General features: G+C 41.7%; 2 long non-coding RNA genes across 5 annotated transcripts in view; both read left to right on the plus strand.

Annotated features, from left to right (window-relative positions):
• LOC132649059 (uncharacterized) overlaps window positions 1–24,271 on the plus strand; it is a 235,756-nt gene that overhangs the window by 96,449 nt on the left and 115,036 nt on the right. The gene's annotated exons all lie outside the window — the stretch shown is intronic.
• Window positions 1,143–18,433, plus strand: LOC132649058 (uncharacterized). Of its 3 annotated transcripts, XR_009587491.1 has the most exons (3): window positions 1,143–5,859; window positions 6,736–6,992; window positions 7,391–18,433. It is a non-coding gene; the product is annotated as an uncharacterized LOC132649058 (long non-coding RNA). The 3 variants fall into 3 exon arrangements; XR_009587490.1 differs by having other exon boundaries at window positions 1,143–6,992; XR_009587492.1 differs by having other exon boundaries at window positions 1,143–6,992; window positions 8,977–18,433.

The raw sequence follows: 24,271 nt of genomic DNA on the forward strand, positions 1-24,271 counted from the left end.
GCTTCAATACAAGCTTCAATACATACAATATTAACATTCAAATGTATTCAAAAAGTTTTGGTACACTCTTGTTGTATCTAGGTGCTATGTGGTCTCCTGAGGGCACAAGGGAAATTTTCAAATCCTCTTCCTTCCGAGCCTTAGGGCTCAGAGAAGAAGACAGCAGGGCAGAGACACATGTGCCATTGCCTATCTCCCAGCTGCGAGAATGAAGCGGCCCAGAACAACGCTTGGCACATTCTTAAGAACAAGACAACGAATTGGATAAAATCATCAAAATAAAAACAACAAAAAAATGGAGTAAAGTGAAAAATACACAGGAGAAACTAAGGGAGTCTGATGAGACCAATCAGAAAGATTGATTACACTGCACAGGGGCGAAAGACTGTAGCAATGCAAAGGCAAGACTGTACTTAAGCAAATGTCCCTGCTTCAAATCCTGACACTGTCCCCATACTATCTGAGTAGAGCTGGCTATTCTGAACCCTATAAAATTCTCTGCACCTATAAACAGCCATTCATGATGGGTTTAAAAGCAAGGACTGAGATATAAGCTTTCTGCATCTGGAATGAAGGAGCACCCCCCACCCCCACCCACCCACTCCCATCCATCTGTTGTGGAAACACAGAAAAGAAGATCACAACTGAGAAGTGCAAGTGCTTAGTAGTAAGGGTAAGCAGAACCCTTAAGGAAGAGAGAGCAATTGCCAGGGCCATAACATCTTGGAGAGAAGTAGGGGAGACATTGTGGTCTTAGCTCCTAAGCCCTCACAGAAGTAGAGATTGGTGGTGAGTTAAAGAAGTGTGGCCTCCTTTTTGATTCTATTCCATCCCAGAGACTGTTGTGGTTCAGCCATTACTGCAGAACCATGTGGCCTAAGCCCACCTGAAGGCAAAGACTTTGTCAGTTATTCAGTCTAAGGGACTGTGGTAGATGGTGCAGTGAAGGTACTTGATATAGTCTCTTTGTCTCGATGTCTCTGTCTTTCTCTGTGTGCTTGTGTGTGTGTGTGTGTGTGTGTGTGTCTGTGTGTGTGTGAAGGGGTGTTATCTGTATGTTCTTGCCACAATTAACACCCTCCTTTTATTTGCCTGAGGGCCTTTTCTACTGCATTCGTATACTTAGGTCAATTTTTTTTCTGTCTGTCTGTCTATCTCTCTCTCTCTGTCTTTCTGTATGTGTCTCTCTGTGTGTCTTTGAACCCTGCCCTCCCCCCAAGTGGCTTCCACCCCATATACACTTGTTCTCTGCTGGCTCAAGCTTTTTTTAGGTGAACTTTTAGGAAAGGCCCTGAGTTGCTTTGTATTGTCTGAGATGTTTTAGTACAGGGGGAAATGCTAGCTTTTGCTTTTTTTCAGGTCCTTCTATTATATGAGGCAAAATAAAATAAAATAATAAAATAATAAGAGTTAAAGAGGGCCAAGAAAAGAGGTAGTGGTGTCCATAATGCAAGAAACTGCAGAAGAGAAGAAGGTTTTGTTCGAAAGGATTCCATTTGGGGGAAGTAGGAACCGGACGTGTTGAAGATTAAAATTGGGGGGAGGCAAAACAATTGATTGGGCCTTTGAAATCTTGCCAAGGACCAAGAACCAGGACTAGTCACAGAGGGGCTGGCCAGGTAGGACAATTAAAATGGAAATCTGGCTCCCGGCAGCGTAGTGTGGAGCAGGGCTACACAGTCTGCTGAAGGGGGAGGTGGGGCCAAGTCTGGCACAGTCTGTGGGTTTGAAAGAAGCTGGGCGGGTTGGAGGACTCCAGTTAGCCTTTGTAGTTCTGAGCTCAGAGAGGGGGTGACAAACACTAGGCTCCGGGTCACAAGACTGGCTTGGATGGCTTTTGGAAAAATTTCCTCTCAGCTCTCAAACACTGCAAATATATTTACCCCAATGTTACCTTCCAATCACAGCCTCAGCATGTGTCCTGGACAGAAGAGGAGATTTCAACAGTTGTACCTGTTGGCTGAAGGATGAGGTCGACTCTCTTCCCAGTGCTCTAGAAGTACCAGCTGGATGGAATACAATATCTTTGCATGTTTTTCTTACACTTCCCATATGCTTGCGCCTCCCAGATCTCTAGGGTTAATTCCTCAGGACAGCCTTGCTTTGAAAGAAGAAAGTGTGGTGAACCAGCTTGAAGATGGGGACTCCAGAGGCATCTATCTGTCCTGCCTCTGCTAGACCCAGACTACAGGTGATGCGTATTCACAGAGAAAGTAGTAAGTTTTCACTGTTGCCATTTTGTTTGTTATTTTCAAGGCTTAGTTGATTTCTAGGCTCAGGGTCCTCAAAGCATGTGTGGACTCCCTCTCTGTCTCTCCGTCTCTGTCTTTCCTCCCTTTTCCTCTCCTCTTCTTTCTCCCTCCTTTTCCCTTCCAAGTAAAAATAAATAGTACTCTTCCCATCCCAGGAATGATTTATAAAAGCAACAAACTGCTTCTTCCTCGTGGTTTCAGTCCTGGATTGAAGATCTCTGAGGTTAGCCTCTACGTGCCTATCCTCAATTATCTCAAAACCACATCTGCCATCAGCTTATACAATCTATACAGAAGTTCTTCTCCATAATAAATACTATATAACTGATGTCATCATGCTAAACTTATCCCAGTACTTGCACAGATGTCTTCTTTGAGGGATCTCTGTACATATTTTCAGTCCCTCAAAGGGATAGGAGACTTTAGAAGGAGGGTGTGGCTCAGCTGATTCAGCTCCCTTCAGGCTCATCTCTGACTCTTTCCTGTGGCTCCTCCCTCTCCCCACCTCCTGGATCCTCAGACCTAACCTGAGCCGGCTGTCAATTCAATACTATTTCTCGTTTCCAGCCTGGTTAGATTGCTGGGCAAGCGAGCACTTCTCATGATCACGCTCATTATGTCTGTGGTCTCTGCATTACCATCAGACCAAGACACAGGCTGAACAATAGCTTCTACTCCCACAACTTCTGTCAGCAAGAAATAATGTAGCCAAAGTACAATTGTGATACCAATATTGTATTTAGAAGTTCTCTAGCTCATTTCATCTTCCAAGAGTCTTACAGATGTTAACTAATTAATCTTCACCACACTTCGTACATTAGAGGTAAATATTCTTAACCATGACGGAAGACATGTATGTATATGCTGAGGACAGTAAAACAGTTACTTATTTATCATGGTTCACTTGATAGAGTAACTGGTATTTTAAAAACACCCATCATAGATACAATAATTAGAGATAGGCTTTTGCTAACAAAGCCACTACCCACTTCTAGCGTACCCTTGGGTACTAAATAATTACCCACTTTGTGTGGTTATCTAGCTCACTAATTACCCACAGAAATTGGGGTCAGGTGTTAACTGCTTGAAATAAGTATCCTCTGAAGACATCGCTGAGTTGTATGGAGAAAATGATGCGTTCCTCAGCCCAACTTTCACAAGTCACATATTTGTATATCTTTGTAAGCAGAGTGAACACAGACCAGGACAAATTAGCTTAGTATGTGGAAGTCAGGCTACACTGTTACTGTGAATCAGAGGGGTTTGGAGAATTTCATTCTCCTTCTATCTTTCCTTTCCAGCTGGGTGCAGTTGCCTGCTCTTGGGCCTTCATATGCTGAGACAATCAAGGACTCTCCTTAGGAGTGAGTCATCTTGGCATTACAGGGAGGCACCCAATGAGTCAAAGATTTTTTTTTTACAGCTCCACCCTTTTTGATTATTTAAGCCTCTTGTCTCTGTCTCTCTGTCTCTCTGTCTCTCTGTGTGTGTCTGTCTCTCTTCTTCATCAATCTAGTGCAAACACTCGATTAGTCAAATCTGAAAAAGATTCTGACCCAGTCACTAACTCCTCCTGGCAATTGCCTTCCTCCTTCCCAGACATGACAATAAGGAAAACTCAGCCTTCTGTAACTTCTTCTCTTTTGCCTGATTGTCCTCCTCTCTCCTCTTCTCCCTCCCCTTTCTTCTCTCTTTTCCCTTCCTCTGATTCTTCATCTCCTATATGTTCATCCTTCTCCTTTCTTTGGCTTCAGCCGTGCTTCTGAAGTACCACCGTCAGAAACAAAGCAAAATGAATGTCTGTGATGAGCACAAAGAAAACTACCTTTTAAAACACCCACTTGCAGGGAACCTGCATTCTTGGCTGCCTTCTGCCCCTTTCTTGCTATTTACAGAAGCCCGTATTCTATTTTAACACAGTACTGTCTGTTGTCTGCAGGATTCTAGCCCCATTGGGGGAACTGTGTTAAGACAGCCATAAGACAGCCATATACCCACTGTGTTTATAGATAGGTAGAGACTCTGATTTTGGGGGTGGTGCCTTCTGTGAGAAGACACTGTATAGAAGGCAAGCATTTAAAGATGGGTGACAACGGAAACACTGCATGCTGCTCCCTCCTTTTAGGGATGGCTTCTTTTTTCTTGTGCCTCTCTCTCTTCTCTCTCTCTCTCTCTCTCTCTCTTTGTCATCTGAAGTATTGCTTATCATTATTGAGGGACATTAAACTGATCGATAAAGTATGCAGGTATCTGATGGACATGGGGGGATACAGCTCCTTCAGGCATCAAGAAAATGCCTGCATCGGAAGCCAAGGGTTTGGCTGAGCTGAGGAGACTGACGGAGGGGCTTTCCAAATCCCAGGAACATAAGTCGCAAATTAGTGCACACTGCAACCAGGGGGAACCAGAAAAACCCAGCCATCGAAAGGCAAGAGTTTTAGCATTGTGGTCCTTATGTGACTAAATAGTATCTATGTATCTTAAATATATAAAAGAGCAAGGACGCACATCCTTGCTCTTTTATGCTCTCATACACTGATTTCAAAGAAGTGTTTGGGCGTTGTTGACTATCTGTCCATTAAAAAAAAAGAAAGAAAAAGAAAAAAAGAACATTTCACAAGAAGCCTCACCTGCGTTCATCCACGTACGTGTGTGGATGCCGGACAATTGGTCAAAGAACCATACAGATGTTTCACTTCTTCATCATCCCCACCTTGACCTTCCCCCTTAGAAAATGGGCTACCTGAACTGTAGATTTAGAGAAAGAAATATATACGTATATATACACATATATATGTGTGTGTGTGTATATACATTACAATGTCTAGTTTCCCCTGACCCGATGGTATATTTTTGATCTCATTAGTAGTCAGGGAGACGTCTCCGTGCATCCGGTGCTGCGAGTCCGGGAGGAGATATGCTACACACAGAGAGAGAAAGTGCGGGAGGATATTAGAAGAGGCTTGTCTTCAAGATATGGAAGGAAGTGAGAGATGACAGCCTGCAAGCTCTGTATGCCAGAGCCTGGCAGGGCGGGGGAGGTGCGAGGGAAGCCAAGTGGATTCTCAGAAAAGGGGGGAAGCCATCAAAGAGCTAAAGGTGATTAGAGGGGGATATCGATTCCTTACTCTGCCAGAGGTTTAAGCAGGCATGTGAGGAATCTGTACCGGGGTTGGCAGAAAGAGCCCCATTGCCTCCTGTAACCAGACACTGGGGCTTTCCAGGAGCCCAGGGAGAGAGCCGAGAAGAAAGGGGGCAGTGTGGTCTAGGAAAATTCAACTTGTCGCTGATTTGTGCCTGATGCTTGCTGTCCGTCAGCAGCCTCCCTTACAAGCTTTTTTCCTCTCCCTCTCCTTTTTTTCTCCCCTTGCCTTCTTCTTCAGTGAAGCCTAGGGGAGCCAGTAAAGATTAAATGTGCTTTCTCAAAGGCAGCCACTTCATGCTGCTATGTCGAAAGGGCTATTATTAATAATAATATGAGAGAGAGGGAGAGAGAGAGAGACTAGGTGTGATGATGATGGTCTAGCTTTTTGGAGAGGAAAGGGGAGAGAAAAAAGGAGAGACGGCGAGCTGAACGGAGGACTGTGTGTGAGCAGAACCTACAGAGGTGAGAAAAAAAAAGAAGTTGTCTGGGTGTGTGTGTGTTGGGGGGGGTCTGTTCTAAATAGACCCTTGTGGAGAAGGAGAAGAGGTCTAGCGGGCTGGCTGGCATGGTTGTAGCTCTTCTGGTGGGGAGGAGGCGAGCCTGGAGCTCTTTACCGTTCCCGGTTGTATATGAAAGTATATTAAAAATAGTTAGCTTTTTTTTTTTCTTTCTTTCTTTTTTAAACTCTGAGTCGGAGGACCCCCTCCAGTGTCTTCCTTACTGCCGGTGCTTTGTTATTCTGTGTGCCCAGCGAGGCATCTACTTCGCTCAGGCCTGGGATAAAAGAAAGAAAGGAGGGGTGAGGGGAAAGAAAAATTTTTAAAGGGGCATCTTCCCATTGGCTTCCCCTCCCTCCCTCTCGGTTCTTTTTTTTTTTTGGAGTCTGCACAGGAAAGCGCGGCTTCCAGGCAGAGGAGGTTCAAGAAAGCGCCTCTATCAGGTACAGCGCTAGAAGCTGTCTGTGAAGATGGAGGGGGATTATGCCTCGGATGCCTCTGAAATATTGGCCAAAGGCTTCAAAGGATCCGCAGCGGGAGGCGAGGGTGGGGGGAGCATTTCCCCAGCTCTCACCCACCCTTCCCACTTTGCGTCTACCAAATGACAGGCTGGAGCTCGCTCTGGGTGATTTTGGCCTTGGCCTCAGCCAAGCAGCTGATGCAGAGAAGGAGGGCCCGGTTTGCAAGAGTGACAGAACTCCGCATGCTAGAGGGGGGAAAAAAGAAGGAAAAGAAAAATAATTTTCGTTTTTCAAGTAGTCCTTGGGAAAATTTCTCGTTTTCTCTCGGTTTATTTATTTATCATTAATTTTTTAACCGACTATTTTCCAAATTTGATCAGCCCCAGCCCCTCCCTCTACTCCCACCCAACTGCCTCCCCCTACCCCCAGCCCCCCACCCCCGGTCAAAGCATAAACCAGAGAGTTACGGTCTTCTCTCGATTTTGGAGTATCGCTTCCTGCCCCCGCCTTCCCTCCCCGCCCCATTCTCTGTTCTATTGAACACCTCGCCCAGCCTAGCGCACTGCGAACTCACATTCCCCCCTGGCTCCGGATGGCGCTCCTGGAGGCTCCGCAAGCCCGGCTCCGCTTCAAATGGGTGAGTTAAAAAAAAAACCTTTCTAACCTCCAAATCCAGTCCTGCTTCCCTCAGACCCCATCTCTGCAGACTGTTGTATGCACCCTTGCCCTGGGGGGAGGCAGAGGCACATTCTCTTCTCCTCAGTCATTCGTGCTGGTTACAAATGAAAGGTTTGAAGAGATAGTTAATCCCGATTGTAGATCTAGTGTGTGTGTGTGTGTGTGTGTGTGTGTGGTGTGTGTGTGTGTGGTGTGTGCGTGTGCGCGCTATAGAAAAAAAACAGAACTAGGTATTTATGAATTTATTCATATTCTTTTCCAATTTGGTAAATGATTTTGACCAAAGCCTGAAAGTTTTCTTTCATGTTACAGGCATTTACATGCTCAGGTGTATGTATATGTATATTGCGTATGCAGGGCTGTACGGAGACTGAAATGGAACTAAATTTTGTGAAGGGAAGAGGCTTAGAGAGAGCCAGGATGTAGCCACACTGGACCACCTGTTTGCTGCATTTTAGTCCCAAGTCTGCAACCGACACTGCCTGTCATTTTTGTTTTGCTTTGTTTTGTCTCAAGAAAGAAAGAAAGAAAGAAAATTGTGTTGCGCTCCCCTCAGTCCCTGAGACCCTAACTTGTGATGTTTACCGTTTAAATCCACGGGTTAGGCTCTTGGGAGCTGCGAGTCGTGCCTTTGCGTCGCTGAGAAACTTTTTGTCTTTTAAGAAAGAAAGAAAGAAAGAAAGAAAGAAAGAAAGAAAGAAAGAAAGAAAGAAAGAAAGAAAGAAAGAAAGAAAGAAAGAAAGAAAAGTTTGTCAGGAGTGGTGGGAGTACACCTCTGAGACTTCCATTGTTAGACAGGATCAGGTGACCGGAGTGAAGCAGCTCCTGGCTTCTGTAAAAGTAGGCATAGACTGTTAGCATCCTGTGTTGGCTGCTATGGACGCCTGTGTATATGGCTGACACGAGGCTGGTGGGTCTATTCCTTGAGAGCAACGGCGCAGTGCTATTCCAGCGTAACAGCAACAGCTCAGTACCTGGTACTTGGCCTCAGCACATCTCAGCTAAGTCCCAGCATGCCCCAGGTCTCCAACTTTTAAGCTCAACAGTTAATCTCAAAATTGTGCCCAATTAAAATGGGCACGAGAATGTATTATAGCTGCATTGTCCACACGTGTGTCATGCATGGCTAGACAGAGGTTTCACTGACATAGGTACGCACAAACCACTAGTTTGGAATAAATGAAGAGGTTAAATATTCAACTCTTGTATTCAATACAAAGGAAGGAAATTAAGAGGTCAGGAAAGAGAAAATATGTGTTACTTTGCAAGATTTCTAAAAAACAAAATGGAAGGAGGGGGACTGGCTCCTTGGTTTTGTACCTCTTTAAAAATGTTATGCTTGACGAACTTGAAGGTGATGAGGATAGAAATGTATTTTCTAAATATTGTGGAATGAAAGAAATAACTGGGTGCATTTGATGCTGCTGCATTCTTTGGGGTGGGGGAAATCAATGCCTATGACTCTCCTTTAGAAACTGGACAGATTTTTTTTTTTATATCAAGATTTTAATACAACCCAACAAAGTTATTGGTAATACCAAACCACATTTCAAAATGATCCTCTCTTGAGCCATTTGTTAGCGTTTCCTAGTTTGTAGATTTCTGGGCTTGTAGCTTTCTATCACAGGGTAACTCCAGTGTTTCAGGTCTGCCTCACACTGGGAAAAAGAGGACGCGGCTTACCTTTGTTTTTTTGCAGAAAATTCGCCGTACGGTTTCCTTTAAACAGTTTTAGTCTTCTCAGCCCAACCTTTTTCTCCATTTTTGGAAAATACCTAAATCAACCCAGACTCCAAATGCTTTCATGTTTGAAAGATTTTGGAATGGCTGTAGCCTCATTGTACACACGGAGTGGAAGGTTAAGGAAACAGTTTGGGGTGTTTTTTTTTTTTTCCTATTTTTAAGAACTTATTGCAATTTTACTCATTTATTCCAAATTGCAGTCGAGAAAGCACCTCGCCTCAGAACACTGAATTGGGAAGTATGCAACAATTGTGTGATGCCTTTTGTTGAAACCTCTTGTACGGCTGTAATTTAACTATTACTTGGCAGCATTTGGTAGAATGTGCTTCAAAGCGTGCAGTTGTCTAAGAGATTTTTCATTAGTTTGTATAAAATAATGAATTAGTGATTCCCCACCCCATGTCAACCAATGTGTATGCATAGCTATGTGAAAATTATGGTGGTGCATCAGCTTAACTTATGGGCAATATATTATCACATCATACATATGAAAGATAGGCGAACATTTGGTGCTTTGGAAGGCAAACTATGTATGTAGCCAATCTGGCAGAAATGTATGCATGATCAATAAAGCCATGAGAGTTGTAATTTCTCTGTGATTTCAAATGATAGAGGACCATAATTCAAGACCAACATTTCCGTTTGTACTCTGAGGCGCTCCTGCTTTCCCCATGCTTTCAAGCCTATTGCTCCTGTTCTCAGCCTAAAGCCGGGTGCCCAGGCACTCAGCAGTGCGTGTGACACACAGGTTTTTTATATTTCAGCAGGCAACTGCTTCGCTGCAAGGGCAGGTTTCTCAACATCCCCTCTTCCTCATGGAGCCCATCAGTGAAGTTCAGTGAAATGAATAACATAATTGGTGGTTGGTTCAATCACTACCGGTCTAGACTAGCCCAGACGCATCAATTAGAGGGGACTGTCTTTTAAAGGGAGAGTGTAACCGAAACAAGCAGGCTATTATCGATACCGATCTTTAAAAGCACAAATCCAGCCTGGCAGATAAAAACAAAACAAAACAAAACAAAAAAAAAAAGCTGGGAGCTGCAGAGGGGGTGCACTGGAGGAAGAAAAGAGACCAAGGGAGCTGGAGCTCTGGAGCTGAGGGCCAAGAAGGACAGGAAGCGGGAGAGAAAGGGAGGGATAATAAGTGGAACACTGTCCTGGGCCTCCTTGGAGCGCAGTTACAGTTCAGCTCACAGGGCTTACAGCTCACCATATTTTTACCTAGCTTATACACACACACACCACACACACACACACACACACACTTCTTCACTAACACTACCACCTCATAAAAAAAGGTTCTTTTTCGTCTGTTCAAAACCAATGCAGTTGAAATTTAACAGCTTTAAGATGCCCACTGATGACAAGAGGAGCCAGCTGAACCCCCTTTTGCAGTATCCCCCCCAAAGAAAATATAGAAAATGCTTAATTTTCAAATCTCCAATTCCTTTCTTTTTCTCTTCTTCTTCTCCTCCTCCCCTACCTCCTCCTAAAAGGAAGCATGCTAGAGAACAGTACTCATTTTAAAATCTGGCACCTGGGACAATTTTATGAGGCAAAACACCTTTATGCAAAAAGTTTATAGTTTTCCATTGAATACAGTGAAATTAAAAGAATGTAACAAAGGCTTTGCTGTTTTGGTAGTTTTTTTGTGTGCGTGTGTGTGTTTTTCCCCCTGCGGTGGGGAGACAGATGATTTAGAAAGTGTTAAGAACATATCAAGCCCCAGGGAAAGAGAAAGGTTTGATTGGTATTAATTAAAACACTGCTAATATATTCTAATAAAATCAGATTTAACATTCTAAACTAATCCGCCTAGCATGTCAAAGGCAAAGGAAAGTATTATCTATCTTATTTGCATCTGGGCAACTCGAATGCATTTGCTCATTCGGCAGAATTAATTTCTATCACCAGTCTATTTAATCTCCTCACAGATTTAGTCAAACTTATTCTTTCAACCTAAAAAGGACCAGGGAGGGGAAACCATGAAAGGTATTTGGAAGACCAGTGACTGTATTTAAGGCCTGTTTTCTGGCTGACCATAGTCTTTTCTCTTAAATCGCTATAATGGGGTGTGGAGACAGCAGAGATTGTAGAATGATAAATGGCTCAGCCCCCCCCCCCCATTCTCTCCTACCTGCTGGCTTATTTAAAAAATTCAGTTGCCAAATTGTAAGAGTGGCATTTATTTAGTGCTGTCAGCCCATTCATGAACATCTAATTTTTGTTCTCTAATTTCAGAACCTATCTCATCACAGATTCCTAATGGAAAATAGATAGATAGATAGGTAGATAGATGGATAGATAGATAGATAGATAGATAGATAGATAGATAGATAGATGGATGGATAGATGGATAGGTAGGTAGGTAGGTAGATAGATCTCTTTATACCAGAAACCCATCTTCTTTTCTTAGCTTTTTGTTTTAAACTTCTGTCCTAAGGGCAAGTGAGGAAAGGAATGTGAAATTTTATTCACCAAGAGCCGAGTTCTTTGTTCTATTTTTAAGTCAAATATTTCCATGGGAGAATTCCATATTTTTATGGAGCATGGAGTTTCAGCTCTTTATTATTGCTGAGCTCTCTCAACTGATAACACTCTCTTCAGATGGTATTATGATGCCAAAATGTTTCGCCTGTCATCAGTCTCCTGAAGCTATGATAGCCCGTGCAAATATGAACCTAGCACAAAAAAAAGATGAATGGACCGGAAATGCTGAGGCCCATATGGGTGTGTTTCCACAAGGAGGGAGTCTGCAGGCAGTGGAGAGGTGGACTGACTGCAGTCTGGGAGGTGGCCGCAGACTGCTTTCTCCATTGCCTTTTCAAGTCTTCAAGGTAAAAGGGCAATCACAGTTTGGTTTCACTCGTATTGTTCTATAATCCAGGCAATAAATGCTAATTAGTAATGTTCAAGGATCCGACCATTCAGAGTAATTATCATAATTTACTTCTTCCTCGTTAAAGACATTCCTTGCTGATTTAAAAAAAAAAATCAGTTGTCCCTTCCCCATTGCATTGCACTGAGTATTCACTAGAGAGATGTTCAAGGTACACTCAGAGCCTGTGGCTGCACTTGAAGCCACTGACATGTGCCTTGGCTTATTCCGAGTGGAACTGCAGCTTAATTTCTAAAACGGAATTCATGTAAATGCATCAAATTCTGCACATGCACCAGGAATGTATGATTTTATTTTACAAACCCCAAGGCTCCTCCTTCCAGGCCCACCCCCTTTTTCTAAAACCACTTCTGAACAGAACAAAGGAAAGTACTAACTATAGAGGCATCGTGAGATGTGAGCAGTCATTGCACTGTAAAGTCTGTGCTATGACAACACATTTCATCGCACAAAAGTGCAGATAATTAAATAATTCAACAGCAACCCGACTAATTACCAGGAAGATATTTAAGGAGGAATCCAGAAAATAGATCCAAATCAACCTGGAGGATATATATGCTTCATTCTCTGAGACCTCAAATATATTTTCGTTGTTTGGTGATTGATTCATGCAGGGCTTGAGGACCAAAGCCAGTTCCTCAAAGCAGAGCTTGGATCTTCTTTGGACACACAAACTGTATGTCTCAGATGAGCTGGATTTAACATAAGGTTTTATGTTTGCAGTCAGAGATGTAACACGTCACTCTGATGCACATTTTCTCTGTTCCATAGATCTAAGAAACGCCCAAGCCCTTAGCTTTTCAGTTGGCTTCCTCAATGTGTACGTAGCCTCTCCCACATTTTCTAATGACGTATGTTGAAGTCCCTTATTGCTTGAAGCAAGTAAGTATCATGCGCACAGTGATGGAATAAGTAACTACAGTCAGTGCTATCCAGTGTAATAGCCCCTCCCCATTTCCTTTGTCAATGGTGTTATTCTCTGCGTTCATTGTTCATTGGTCCTCTATGTGGGAGCTCCAGTTTTAACTTGAGGGCTATAAGCACATTAGAAGAGTTAATTCCCATTGGATACTGTACAGAGAAGCCACCTGCAAAATGTTGATGCTGTTATTGAAGTCTCAAGTGGAATCAGCTTTCAAAAAATTAGATATTAGATACATCCGATATAATTTGCAATCTGTAATTATACTAATGTGCGTAGAGCTGCACGTTGCTTTACGTGTAGCCTACTTGAGTTTGTCTCCCACCCCCACCCTTGGGAATGTCTCATCACTTGAAATTGCTCCTGAGTAGAATGCTTTTCAAGCCAGCTTATTTTTTTTTAATTCTGTGTTAATTAATACAAGAATAAAAGGACTTTACAGCCTGTGTGCTTCTGCGAGAATGAAAGTAGAAAACCTAGATGTCGAAAACTAATGATCTCTTGAAGGGTTGTCACTGGAGAAACTTGAATTCTTTGCAAAATATTTGCAATTCTTTGTGGACTTGGTCTTCATCCTGATTATGGATAACTTTGGAGCTTGGAGAACATGAGAATAATAAATATTACTCATAAGGAATCCATTTCCTTTGTTAGAATTAGAGAAACAGGCACTAGCCAGAGATTGGTAGTTTTTAATCTGATAAAAGTAATCAAGCCGTTAACAATAACAAACAATTCCTTTTCTGTTTTTCCCCTCCATTTTGCATGTCATGTGATGAGTAACTGAAACTCTTACGCACTAACTTCAGTTTCCTTTTGGGGCCTCAACATGATTCCAGAGATCTACTGATGGCTCCACTGGGGAGCCCCCTCGAGCAAGCTGCCCCCTGAAGATCTACCTATTAAGAAAAAAAAAAACAAAGCACCCAGGCAGAACACAGTGAGTTGGCTGGTCGGCCCGCTACTTGCCATTTACTATGTATGCAGTGAGTGATGAGACTGTCAAGACAAGCTTGGAGAAGGATTACTGAGTAAGGCTATGTGAGGGTCTCCTTTTTTGCCTCTTCATTCAAATTACAAAAAGGATCGCAAGAGACCCTTACGTTGAGTAGTCATTGCAATTAGGTAGGTATAGAACCAAAAAACCAAAGTGATCTGTAAAGTTATCCATTCATGACAAACATGTGAAACCTGCCCATTCTCCTACTGTCTACTGCTTATTCATGCCTCAAAATTCCTTTTAATAGTATTTATAGTATATAGAAGCTATTTTTTTCCAAGGGATGGATTTATATAACAACAAAGCAGTGTATAGCCTGTTTTTTTTTAATCTTCTCACATATTATTGGATTTTCCATTATTCACTATCAGTATGAATCATAAAAGTATTATATGCACTGTCCTTTCATAATACAATAGCATACTAATTTATTCACAAAGGAGTATTACATGTACGCCAAAACTTAGCACCCCATCCTCAATATCATTGTTTACAAAATACATTGTCCCATCACAAAATTCACCCTAAGTTTTTCTACCAGTTGGATGTCTCCTCTAGAGAATCAGTAGCCTCAGTGTACCAAAGTATTTACTATAGCATATGTGGTGGTGCATCCCATTCAGTGTGTCTAGCTCATTGGTGGTGCATTTTCATTGTGTGAATATAATGGAGAAGCTGATGTCAAAGGCTTTAGTTAAATTAAAACCAGCTACAAAATCCATCTCATTCATAACAGTCCCTGCAGAGTTAAGAGAGAAACATTAATACCCCTCTTCTCAAATATCCTTATCTGTGAAGTGAGTGGGTCAGGCTAGGTAGGGTCTCAGTTCTTACCGCACTCAGAATTGTTGAAGCTATTTTACACTATGGGGGCAATTGGAACAAGGCCAGAACCCATGAACCCAGAGTCCATTTGTACCATTAATTGCCCTTCAAAGTTACATCTGATTCCACCTCCACGCTCAATATTTACTAATCTGTTTTACCTTGTTGAGAAAGTACTACAGATTGGAGTTCTGTTTCAGGAAGAGATAGTGACAGAAAAATGCAACGGCCTAGGACAAAAGAAAATAAAAATAAAGCTTCCCAGTGGAAGAAACAAATTCTTGATCTCAGTTGTAAACCCACATCCCTCAACCTTGATTTGGAAGATATCCAGGCAGACCCCTGCCTTATTGTTTTAGGCCATAGCCTCTCCCTCAGCCCTCCTTCTATTCTTCTAGTCATTTCTGGTTTGTTTTCTCCGTTGGATAGGTGCCTTTAAGTCTTGTGTTTCTTGTTCCTCTTGGTTCATTTTAATTGTGAAAATGTTTCTGCCACTTGACAATGAGAACACACTTCCCAAATGAGACACTGACATGTTCAAAGCCCCCTGGAAATGACCCCATTTTTTTTTTTTACCTCAAATCACTCAGGATGCAAAATTCCTTATTTTATTCAGCCAGACTCCCCAGTCTGCACACCTTTGATATGCTTAATCTGACTAGTTTTCTTCCTGTGTGCCCCGAGTTACAGTAACTCCTGCCCTTCTTCATTCTTTTCTCCCTTGCTCCCTTTCTCCCACTCTCCTTCTTCTCTTCCCTTCATTTCCTCTCCCTCCTTCATATTTCTTCTCCTTTCTCTTTCTAACTACTTTCTCCTCCTCCCTTCTCCACTCCCCTTTTCTTCTCTTTTTTTTCTTGTTCTTTCTCTTTCAGTATCATGTGCCAAGCTCTATGCCAGGTATTGGAAATACCAATACAAATTCAAGGGATCAGTGATTGACACTCAATGGTCTAGTGTCTTCATTCTGTCCTGCAATGCCAAGCAGTTAGGCACCCACAGCTAACTTAGTTTGCTTTCATTCCTAGGACCTACTTGACTGTTCTCTGTGTCCTGTGGTTTTTTGCTCTCTGCTTGTCTGACCTGTTTCAGTGAGGGTAGACCGGAAGCACTCCTCTCAGTAGGGCTTTCTGGTATGTACACACCGGGACAAGACCACTGCTTCATTGATTCTTGAGCAAGGGGAACAATGAAAGAAAGCCACTCTTTGTTGTTCAAGTGATGTAGCATTTTTGCCTTAGTTGTCTCTAAGGTGTCACAAATTCACTTCCATTAAACAGTCAATGTGATAACTGTCTGTGACGTGTTCTATTATCTTTTTTAGTCGTACTGATGTTCCTTTCAGCTGGTCCTATAGCCCCCTTCCTCAGGAATGTCTCCCCAGTGAAAAGACAGAGCCTGCAGAGACTGCTAGCCTGATGGACGCTCTTGCCAACTGTGGAGTTGAAACAAAGCAAGTGGCCACCTGAGGAGACCCTTCCTGCCCAGCAGCCACCCACAGGGGGCAGTTGCAGCCAATAGTAGTCTTTGCAAGAAGCAGAGAAAACCCACAATACTCATGCGTAACAAACTTCCCCTTCCTTGTGTGTACTCCTCTGTGTGTGTTCGGATCACCTGCCGTCCTTTCTGATCTCAGTATGGGTATGCTTGTTGGTGACCAAATTCATTCATGCATGAGGACAGTGGTTGTCTGGGGGAGCGACTTTCCCCAACACATAGTGATTGCTCCTGAGAGTGATCTAGAAAGTGAAAACACTTGGGAAAGCCAGCAAAGCAGTCACAGGCAATGTTCAGAGACCCATTCAGAGCACCACACAGAAACCCCACGTCATGCCCCCAGACTCTGTGCAGCAAGCTTGGCTCTATGACATACAGCAGCTGCTGCTGGGGGTGGAACTCAAGGTAGGCAAAGGTGCATGAGCTATGTAAAATGTAGTGATAAACCGAGTCAGTAGACAACAAGAACAGAAACAACACAAAAGACAATGTGCTTGGAGGAGGCCAAATTGGTTTGCTTAAGGAAGAACGGTCTCCTTAAGAGAAAATAAGAAATAAACCTTGAAGGTTCTAAACAAACAAACAAATAAAACAACCACAACAACAAAATAAACAAATAGCTAAATGGGAAGGTAGAGGAAAAGAGTTCTTGAGGTGAGCACAATGGTAAGCAAGGACATGGCAGGGGAAATCCACTCGGTGAGTTTTGCAGATTACAAACACTCATCTCAACTTGATGTCACCACAAACTCTGCACCCCTCTCTGTGTGTCTAGTAGAGATGGCGCACACACGTATGTTCCCTCTCCCCCCCGCAGAAGTCACCTAAACCCAACTAGAACTAAAGTTCCAGTTCTCTGTCACTATAAAGGTTACACCGGTGGTACCTGTGTAGAACTCGCGACTCTTCCATTCATGCTTGCTAGTTACCAAGTTTATCCCATATAGGAAGTGTTTTGCATATGACATCTCATGACAACTATGAAAACTACACAGGATAAAACCCATTTTGATTAGGTTAAGTGCCTGGCAGAGGTGCTATGTGCAGCAATGCATATTCAAGGTTATGGTCACAGAACTCATGAGTTGAAGCCCCAAGTCAGACTTTTGTGGCCAGTTCCAACACTGTGTTACCTTCCCCACAGCCCTAAAACCTGTCTGTGAGAACAAACAGCTCTTCTGCTTTCCTATCACCTCAGTCTTTCCCACTTTTGCAGCTGAATAGGACCAGAATGATTAAATGTATTTTCCTGAGAGAAAATTGAGAATTTGGTGAAGCAGAGCCAGCCAACAGTTTACACATTTCCTTTTGATTTGGGTCTGACACAAGACTTCTGATTTAGTTCTTCCCGAAATCTCAAAGTTTTAAGAGCAGTAAGGGAAGGGCCTTAAGTTACCTGTTACAACATCTTTTTGACAGAAAATGTAAATCTACAGCGTATATTCAGAGTGACTTACAAAACAAACAAACAAAGCAACAAACAACCACCCCAAATGAACAACCAACCAACCAACCAACCAACCAACCAAACAAACAAACAAACAAACCATCACATATTTGGAAGTGTCCAACAAGGACCAGAAACTAAGCCCTCAGTTATCTTTCAACGGCTTTTAAATTACTCTACCCTGTCCTAAAGTAAAATAAACCTGTATTTGATTAAAACAAGTAATGCTGCATAGACTGAATCTAGTACTTTTCTCCGTTCCTTCCTTCTTTGGCATTTCATGTTAATGTTAAATACAGCTATAACTAGTGTATTTAGGTCAAAAAGTTGTCAATGCTCTGCCCCCCAAAAACACAGAATAGCCAAAGTTGTATGTATTCTATAACTTAAATGATGAAGTCATGAAGTCATTAGTTCACCTGTATGGATCCAGTCTTCTATTGTACAGCTTTTTAACTAATTCGACCAATGGCAAACATCTGCAAATGCTATCAATGTTTATCCATGACTGTTTCAGAAGTACTTAAGTATTAACAAATACTACTAGTCACTTTGTATTGTGATCTTCATTTGTCCATGTGACTAATTCAAGAATACTTTGTCCATAAAAGCTTAGAACTGAAATTCCCATTCTTATTTCCAGCCACTTTGCATTTGAATGGTATTTAGCAGTGATTGATAAAGTGATCATCTAGATAACATAGATGTCTAAATTATGATTTTTGTCTTGAAGGAGACAGTCAAGCTGTCTGCTTAAGGGACAGATGTCTATCTTTTTGAGATACCTGAATATTTAACTGATGTAACTTTCTGCTTAGCTGTTTGACATTGTCATATGTAGTCCTGGTCATGGGTCTGGTTGTCTTGTTTTTGTTTGTTTGTTTGCTTTGTTTTTTTTTCTTTCAAAATGCTTCATGGCTCTGTTTATACTGTTTTCACTGAGTTCATAAGTAAACAGGTTTGTTGTTAAAAAGTAGCCCAAGCACAAAATGTGACTTTGTTGACATTTTCCAAGACTTTCCTTGATCCCTGACTCCCAATAAAAGAAATGTTGCATTAACTGTGAACTTGTGTTTATTTATTGAAAATGACAGCTCTCAGAGCTTGCTTTCACTTGCATATGAATACTCTGAAACTATTTTGTGATCCATAAGGACCAAATATCTAATGAATCCTGGTTCAGTCTTTGTTTTCCATCTGATGTACCTGGGAATTCAATGGCCTCCATTTATCCCCTCCCCTCTTTTTTCTAGTCAGATAAATATGCTTCCCATTTTCTGTGCTAGTAAGGTATGAAAATATCTTCTCCCTTCTGGAATACTTTCTCATCCTATCAGGATTTCCCTTTAGAGTACCAAGTGGAATCCAGACAATTCTCTACACCAAAAACATCTCTCTCCATAATTACTGTTGGCCTTGAGCTATCATGGTACCAAGAGAACTTTTGCTCTGGCTTCTTCCTCCAAGAGTGCTGTCTGGAACATCAAGTCTTCATCTAACTTTCCCTTATAAGCATTTGCTAGCCATCTACCTCCTTCACATTCTCACATGTGTAACCTTTTGTCTACTGGCCTTTCCAAATTCTGTTACCTGTCTTTCATGTCTCTTCATAGCAGCCATTTCCTCCCAGAAGACGTCCTTCCAAACATCACCATCAGTATGTTGGCTTCCTCACCAAGGTGCCCTCATAGGATCTTGTTAGACTTACCACCAAGTCATGATGGCTTCACCAGTCTCCTCTCCCTGTAAGATATCCAAAAGCTCTGTTGTTCAGCATGTTAGTCATCCAGCATAGGCAGTTCTTTCGACTGAGGTGAGTTAATATTAAATGAATTTCAATTTCTCATCTGTATTGACTACATCTCAAGAACTGAATGGCCACATGTGTCCAGAGTGCCACCCCAACCCCCAGTAGCAGCATGGCTACACACTTCCCATTAACACCAATTTCCTGTCCAGATCTAGAGGACAAGAATTCTGTTTTGTTGGTTATTTCACCCTCTATCCATGATACTTTTAAAACTAGGTTGTTGTTTTTTTAAAACTGGACTATAGGCATAAAAACATGACTCGTATGACTATCTTCTTATTTATCCCTTGATTGATAAATACTGGACTACATACTAGGGAAGTTAAATCATTATATGTAGAGAGACCTAGAGCACTAGCACAAAAGTCTGACTGAGGAAGTCTGCAACCACCATCCACAGTGTAGTGTACATGCTCCCAGAATCCCTGCAGAATAAAATGGCTCATCTGGATCCTTAGCAAGATGGAGTCTTGATTTCTTTTCACCAGAGGCATGGTGCTTCATAGGGGACTTGTCTCTGGAAGTATAAGGACCCCTTGCCTTGACGACACATAGTCACAGCTTTTCATCCCAAGGAAGGGTGTTTGGTATTACCCAACAGTGACTTTGCTCTGACCTTTCCACAGGAAAACAAAAGAAGGAAGTTCAGCTCTTACCTAGTGAGTGGGGTCAAATGAGAAGGACTCAAGCAAAGGATAGATTAGGTCCATCCTGTTTCAGTGACTGGTGAGCCAGAATTTGTTAAAATATTAATTAACTTACTGTGAACATGCTTACTGTATGTACAGCATATACTGGCCAGGTACTTACTGGCTCTTAGGGATGCAGCAGGAAACAAGATGAATGTGGTCCTTTCATCAATAGTGAATAATATGAATGTACTTATTTTAGTTATTTAGCAGCACCCAACATAAAAGTTGTCACACTTAGTTGCTCCTGGTAACTGCTTAGGGTATTGAGATACTGACACCCAGGGTTTTTATTTTTCAAAGCTTCCATAGAGCTTTGAATAGGCAGATATAATGGAAAACTGTTGACCTATGAGACTATAGTATTAAAGTGAACTCTGAAGCCTGGTCTGGGGGCATAGGCATATAATCCTAGCTACTAGAGGGCTGAGATGGGAGAATTGCGAATGCAAGTGCTACTTGGAGCATAGTAAGTTCAGGATCAGCTTAGGAAATTTAGTGAAATGTTGAGAAAGGTTAGGGATGGAGAAGGCCCAGTGCTAAAGCATTCACCTTAGCATGTGCTAGGCTCTAGCTTCAGTCTTCAGTACCATAAGTAAATAAATCAATACACATTCAGAAAACTACAGATTTGGTATTGGCAGTTGATAGCTGATTAGAGCCAAAAGGAGAAAATTTAAAATCATCTCTTTAACATATTTTTGTTTCTTTTTTTTTTTTGTTAAATTTCCTCAGAATTACAAATCAATACTTAGTCACTGAGTTCTCCAAATCAGCAAGATAATGGCTCGTATACAAGTCAATCTCAGTTTCTAATTTTAACAAATACTCTTTTGCTATTGCAAACTGCCCAGGAAAATTATCTTCAAACCAGAAAAGAATCAGTATCCACTGTGATCACAATTTTAAAAAGCCAGGCATCAAATGTGAGTAGATTCTCTTTGTTAAAACAAAACCCACACATGTACATACATATCACACACACACACACACACACACACACACACACACACACACACACACACACACACTCCAGGAAGAAAGAGATTGAATCACTTGGAATTCTAACAACATTCTTACAAAGATCAATCTACACTAACTAGGAAGGGCATTCTGCCTTTGAAGAGCAGAAATGATAGTGGGAAGAGAAAAAAAAATAAGAGTGCCTTGTGCTCTTGCATTCTTGCTTCCCATCTACCTTATTTTATGACAATACATTCAGTTTAACATTTCATAGTACAGGTGAACTTTGTCAGTCTGTCCCCAAGAGGAAAGTTGGCATTAGAAAATAACTGCTATTTAAAGAATAGCTTCTGTGACCTTCCCACCACTTTCAGATTCTCCCCACTTTCAGATTCTGGTCCTAGGTGAAGAGAATTTTAGAGATCTGTCCTCTGGTTTCCATTCTTCACAGCATGTTAAGACCAAACATACAAAATGTGCCTTTCCATATTTAGAGCAGCGGTTCTCAACCTTTCCAATGCTGCGGCCATTTAATGCAGTTTCTCATGTTGTGGAGACCCCCAACCATAAAATTATTTTTGTTGCTACCTCATAACTGCAACTTTGATACTGTTATGAATTGTAGAGAAAAATCTCTGTGCTTTCCTGATGGTATGAGGTGGCCCCTGTGAAAGGGTCAGTCTCCCAAAGGTCAGACTCCCAAAGGGGTCGAGAACTGCAGGTTGAGGACTGCTTTTCTAAAGTCATTAAAAAACAAACAAATAAACAAACTGGTGTCTGAACACTTCCTTTCAAGCACATTTTGGTTTTGGAGAGTCTATGGAGTTGGAAAATTCATATTTCTGTTCCAAATCCCTCACGCTGTTGTCTAATCCCATTTTGTCTTGCTCTCCATGGAGAGAAAAAAACAGCTGGCTCCCATTCTTTCTAAATTCAATCTCTTCATAAAGACACCTACCTCTCTGCCTTCTCTTTTCTGGAATGAGTAATACTTTCCCATCAGGAAATCATCTGTTGGATTGTGCATGCTTACTGCCATGTCACGTATATGCACGCTCATTGCATAATGTTCTTATTTTCAACAAGCCAAGGCCCAGCACAAAACAAGCACATGAATCATTATTTTCATGAATGAAGTTACAGGTCCAATAATAGACACTGAATAAATAGTTGAGAATGATTGTCTTCTAATAATTACAGGCCAAAAATTATCATATTTTCTTGCACAAAGTATTGACAAACTGCTGCTTTTGGGATAGACAAGTTAAAAATTAAATGATCAGATTTCAATTTCCTTAAAGCAGGTCCCCCCACCCCATGCCCTGTGATGGAATATTCCATTTGGCATTCCACAGCAGGAGCCACCAATGCTTGGACAAAAATAGATACGGTATAGGGCGTTCAGTCAATGGAGTAATCCAATTGTCTGAACATTCTTCTCCGCTTTGTCATTTACATTTTAATAAATCCCAGAATACATCAAGCTGCCCTGAGTGGCACAGGTGTGGCTAACCACGTGCAGTTTGCCATATGCAGCGAGGGAATCCAAACACACAACTCCTATAGTGTCTCAACATTTGCTTCACATGTATTTTCAGGTCCTTCAGCGTTACAGAGATATAACTCCAAATTCAAACTTAATGGTTTAAAAGATATTTGCTGTCATCTGCCAGCATCCTGTTAGTATATTCAGATTTCATAAGTAAATGAAGCTGGGGGAGAAGGTGTACCACTAGGTGATCTTGTACTAGAGCCTTTGAACTGCCCAGAAAAATTGAATAGATGTCACAGGAAGAAAGAAGGAAGGAAGGAAAGAAAGAAAGAAAGAAAGAAAGAAAGAAAGAAAGAAAGAAAGAAAGAAAATATATACCTATTTCTTTGCCAGTTTTCTTTCTCTTTAACCAGGAAGCTCATATAACCACATTTCAAAGTCACCTCACATTCTACATTGCCAAAATGTCAGGCAACCCAGCCCTAACAGATGTGTATATGTGTGTACATGTGTTTGCATGTGTGCGTGTAATTATTTTTATTAATCTATATGCATAACTTAGCTCATGCATATATTGGCCACCAGCTGCTTCAATGCTTTGAGACATTTGTTTTCCTGGCTTAACAGAGCCTGGTGAATTTTTATGATGTAGCAGAGCTACAGTGATGGAGTGAGACACAGCATGTTGAAGATTGCCAAGCAGCACATCTGTGCTTAGAGAAGAAGGATGTCTGAAGGAAGAGCTCTAGACCAAGTTCCACAAGTAACATATATGTTACTATGCATAATGTGTCAACATTAGCATATTGAGTCAATATCACTATGTGCATATATTACTAATATATATGAATATAAAATCTCATATCACTAATGTATAGCAAATATGTATATATATATTTATATACATATGTATATATATATACATTACAGCGCATCTTGGGCATACGATTTAAGCCCAGTTTTGGTTATATTCTTTACTCCTCATTAGCTAAGTTTTTAAATCTTGCCTACCAGAAACCTCTCACTGTAGGCTTTTCCTCTCAACTTTCTGATTGCTGTTTTGGAGTATTAACTTCTAAAAGACCAGGGTTATTTTCAATCAGTGAATCTGATTAATTTTTAACTAGAAATAAATTCAAGTTCTAAAGGGACCCTCGAAAGAATCATTTTCTTGCTGTTGCTTGGATGGGTTATGACACTTACCAAGGGACTGTGAAGGTTTCCCTAGTGCTGCATGGAGTCAGGTGCTACGTGGAGACGCCAGGGTTGGGGTGCAGAGCACTGGTACCTGAAATGGAGAAAACAGAAGGCCAGTTCCACTGTTACCCAAACACCAGCTCACGGGCATTTCGTGGGTCCTGACAGATGTTCTTAACTTGTACCACTGTGTGGTCACTAGTGGGAAGACAACAACAGAATAATCGTAGCATCATGTGCACCCTGAGAGCAGGACCCTCTTCAGCTTCCTGCTCTACCTGAAGTGTAATCAGCACATGAACTCACAAAACACTGTCATGGTTCCAGAACAGTGGGTTATGAATTTTGATGGCACTTAAACAAACCTGAATAAGTCAACTAGCTTGCCCCTTATTGGGGAGAATTTTCTGTCACATGCTGACCATGAAGCTCAAGAGTCATGTGCTGAAAATGTCATCTTCACAAGTGGTAGGCCCCAGGTTCTAGATGCAATTCTGTTGCTGTGGTTTGAGCATGGTTGTCCCCAAGGTGACATGTGGGGAGGTGGTTTGGAGTGTTTAAGATGTGGACCTATTTGAACATCTTAAGCTATTTTGGGGTGCGCCTTTAGAAGGATGAAGGTATTTCTTATGAAAGCCTGCTTATTTCTCAAAAGATTACAACACAAGCCAGGGCTTAGGCCTACCTAATCTCTCCTACTGCTTCATGTATTCATCCTTCCTGTGAACATGCTTCTGCCAGAAAGTGTAGTAGC

Source organism: Meriones unguiculatus, chromosome 1 (assembly GCF_030254825.1).
Source record: "Meriones unguiculatus strain TT.TT164.6M chromosome 1, Bangor_MerUng_6.1, whole genome shotgun sequence".
Taxonomy (NCBI): domain Eukaryota; kingdom Metazoa; phylum Chordata; class Mammalia; order Rodentia; family Muridae; genus Meriones; species Meriones unguiculatus.